Raw genomic sequence first — 4,520 nt, forward strand, 5'->3', positions numbered from 1 at the left:
ACTGCGACCTTTTCAGCATATGAATTCTCTTTATGCCGAATTGCTTATTTGGGGGAAACATACCTTTGAAGATGCTTCTATTTTCTACTCTATCAAGCAATAATAACAACAATAAAAATGCCATTGAGACCTATTCGCCGCTCTGTAATCCACCTGGGGACACTTTTCTTGATCTTTAATGTCTTTTTTTCTGGCAAGGGGAAACGTTTTACAAAGGACTGTGAATCATATTTATCTGGAGTATATTCTTAAGTAACAAAATATCTTTTCAGTTGCAGGATGCAAACCCAACAGCTGGTAGGTTAAAAAGTGACCAGGGCTATTGTGATACAACTGAAATTATCTTGCAGGAAAGGCAGGTGCTGAAAAACTGAGATTTGACTTTTCTGTCTTGATTAATTGATCCTAGAAGGGAGGAAAGACAACTGAGGTAAGTATGGGATAAGAATATTTACAGATATTTTGCTAATGCCAGCATCATTTTGATGCCTAGTTCTGTGAAAAATTGGAAATTCTCCAGAAGCTTTAGATAATTTCAGAAGAAGGAAGCTTTATTGAATCAAATATGACAAAGGTTAATTTAATCAGCTTAATATTCTCTCTCCCATATATGTGTATTACATTTCCTTTAGTGGTCTTCGATTTTTGCTTGTGCTACAGTTAGTGGGGAAAGCGATATTACATTTCAGGTAGCCTCCTTTCTTCCTCACTTTGACAAACACTGTCTCTGTGCCCTAGCTTACAGCAGGTGAGACTTTGTATTTAATTACCTTGAGAAATCCCTGACTCTTGTGGTTCCACAAACGGTGTGCTGCCTTTGGAGCAGTATGATTCATAGTGCGCTCTTTGCTATGTTCAGTGATGTGGAGTTTGCATGACACTTTCACACATTATACACCTTTGATGTAGTACCACGATTAGATTCTGGTTTAGAGATACCAGCGTCTCGTGGTTATTAGCAGGATGCTGCATTTCCATGTGGTAACAGGCATGGCAATGTTTCCCTCTTATCTTCTTTTGGCAGCTTAGAGGGGATATGGATTGTAGGACTGTCTTTTCGTCCACCGGAGTGTGACTTCCATTTCTGTCTGATCCATTGGAATTAGTGCATTTGTCCACTGGTGAAAGGAGAGCAAGTGCAGAGCCGGCATGATTCCTCTGTGTAATTCAGCTGTGAGAAAGGATTTCCACTAATCAGGATAGCTTTCTTTAGCTTTCTTATCCATTTACTTAGTTCCCGCTAATACTTATTTACAAAGAGAGAAGCAGACTTATGACCTCCTCGGGCAGATAGTGAGGTCTGTGTTATATGTCAAGTAACTCAATTATTTTATTTTATTTTATTTTATTTTATTTTATTTTATTTTATTTTATTTTATTTTATTTTATTTTATTTTATTTTATTTTATTTTATTTTATTTTATATTTTATTTTATTTTATTTTATTTTATTTTATTTTATTTTATTTTATTTTATTTTATTTTATTTTATTTTATTTTATTTTATTTTATTTTATTTTATTTTATTTTATTTTTCGTGAGAAAAATACAATCAAAATCTGATCCTTCTAGGTTATTAGTACAAATTTAGCTGAAGCTGAATGACAGCATCGTGGCAACAGGGCATCTGATCACTGAGAGTTCACCTATGTGAAGTGATAGAATTTAGGGAGGATGTTTGTCTTACAGCAGTCATCATCTCAGGATTAATTCAGGAAAAAAAAAAAACAAAAACAGAACTGTGCTTCCCCTTTGAGATACTTATATACTGCAGAGCTAATTGGACTCTCATCCATTTTCACTTATTTTTTTCACTTCTGCCACACATAAACAACTGTAATCTGAGGAATAAGGTGCTTCAAGTCCATATCAGACAATGTACATGAAAGTTTTGATGTTAGCGTCATGGTGCATTACTAGCACTTTAAAAGTAAGGATAAAAAGTAAGGATATGCTTAAAAGGAAGCATATCCTGCTTCTACCTTCTGTGTCTAGTACATGTAAGTCATATGACATCGCTTATTTGAAAGCATATTCTAAAATTCAGAGGTTTCATTGATAAATAACAGGTCTTGGTTGCCAGTTAACATTTCTCCTACATTTTTAGCTTACCAGTCTTTCATATAAATTTCTCTATTAGTCTTCTTTTTGTACTGACCTTTTCACTGTTCATGCCTTTGATTTTACAGTTTTAATATCCTCTGGTCCTTGGGTTGGGTAGGCTATGCCCTCTATACAGAATTATCTGTTTTACATCTTTCCTCATGAATCAGTCTCTCTTTAACCTGTATTTTTTTTTTCCTGTTTCCTTTTGGTATTCTCACAGTTCTGCTGACATTTTTGTGGTAGTGTGGTGCCCAGCATAATACAGAGTTACTTTGCTGTCTGAGCTTGTAAAATATTCTAAAATATCTGTTATAGTCTCTAACCTGTTCCTAGGATATAAGCCAAGAATGATAAATCTGGTTGAATTTGCTGCAGTCCAAGACACATACATGCCCATCCACATTGTATTTAGATTTGGAAAACAATTCCCACAACCATTTAAAATCTTAAAATAAATAAATAAACAAATATTGCATGCCTGCTGTATATTTTGGTTAAAGAACATCTTGAAGCATTTATAGTCATCATTCATTATATGGGAACCCCTTCACCTTCCTCCATAGCAAAACTCAGGAAACCTCACCTATGTTTAAAGGAAGCATAGGAATCCTTACACTGGCGTTGTTTTCTTTGGTGTTTTCCTTGTACATTAAGATGTAAGTGGATGCTTTTTCCTCCTGCTCTTGCTGTTAGACTTGCTCCTTCTTACAGTATCCCTGGTATATAGTCCTCTTTTGTTTTCTAAATAAAGGAAGGAAGAAGTGTCATAGTGCTGTTTTTCTTAATTGAAATGAGATACTTTAGCTGCTCCATATAACCACAAACCATACAGTATTGGGGTTCTGGATTCTAGAAATGCTTTACCAAAAGTCTTTTGGAGAAGTGGGAGTGAATATCAGTTTTAATTAATATAACATAACTGGGAGTTATTAGAAGTTGTCCAGAATTTTAAGGCAAACCTCTCCTGGAAAAAGGAACACTAAACCTTTCATATTGGTGAGTACAACTTGCAACTTTTTCAAAGGATGCATATACACAGTAAAGGATGTAGCACCTATTAAATGTATTCTGGCAAACTGTTTGCCAAGGATTCTGTGGTGCTGAGAGCTTTAATGTGTTGAAGAGGGGGATAGTCAGATTTCTGGAAGAGAGCTCCAGTGAAGGTTACCAAACTTATATAGGCCACATCCAGCCTGGGAAGTTCCTGAGCAAAAGTGGTTGGGATTTGGAGTGGAATTAGGGAAAAGTTTCATAATGTGTTTGCCTTTTGCTTACATTGTTCCAAAGGCTTTTGTATATGTTTATGGATAGGGACACAATTCTGGGCTAGAGGAATCCCTTCCCTTCCCTTCCCTTCCCTTCCCTTCCCTTCCCTTCCCTTCCCTTCCCTTCCCTTCCCTTCCCTTCCCTTCCCTTCCCTTCCCTTCCCTTCCCTTCCCTTCCCTTCCCTTCCCTTCCCTTCCCTTCCCTTCCCTTCCCTTCCCTTCCCTTCCCTTCCCTTCCCTTCCCTTCCCTTCCCTTCCCTTCCCTTCCCTTCCCTTCCCTTCCCTTCCCTTCCCTTCCCTTCCCTTCCCTTCATTCGTAACTTATTTTCCTTGGTGTAGTTTATGATAACCACATGTGTGAAAAGTGGAAGGATCAGGTGGAAAGTATGTATGTGAGAAATACATCAGATAAAAGAATGACAGTATCCATAGGAAAAAAATGTTTGCTTCCTAATAAAAAAAACAGGAAACTTCAGTCCTTTTTTACTGTGACTTTTTGCTTATATTCTGCTTTTTGCTTCTTATCTGTGTTCTTTAGGCTGCATATACAGGTTCAGGTACACATATATTTTATGATACTACTCTGTGATTGAAAATGCCAATTGTTTTGTGTAGTAATTATCACTTTGTCCTGCCAGATGTAGTATATCAGAGTGCTTCAAGCTTTTTTTAGCTTCTATTACTTCTTAATAGTCCTTGCAATAGACTGTTCTTTGGTTTGCCTGATAGAAGTTTGTACTCCTAGGATTCAGGTTTAGTGGTTCTGTTTTTACATGACTCCTCTGATAATTGGCTCAAAAGCTGAAAATAGCAAATGGCTACAATAGACACCCCAGAGGCTAGAAGTAGGTCACTAATAGTCCATGCCACCATTGAGTTTTGGGAAATCCATTGCTTGTACTGAAAATGATGTGGAAAAGAAAGTGAGATGTCATGAGCTGTATCACCCAAAGGAGATAATGCAAATAAAAACCAGTGATAGGTGTTTCTATGTAAACCCCCAATGAGAGCTAGGCTCAGATTGCCAAAAAAGAAAAAGCTGGTGCTGAAAGAGCAGGTCTGTGCATCCTAACACCTTCTAGCAACTCTCAAATGGATATTTACAGCAGGAAAAAAAGCTGTTAGTCCCAGTGGGAAACCCTGACCCCAG

This window comes from Anas acuta, chromosome 1 (genome assembly GCF_963932015.1).
Source record: "Anas acuta chromosome 1, bAnaAcu1.1, whole genome shotgun sequence".
Lineage (NCBI taxonomy): Eukaryota > Metazoa > Chordata > Aves > Anseriformes > Anatidae > Anas > Anas acuta.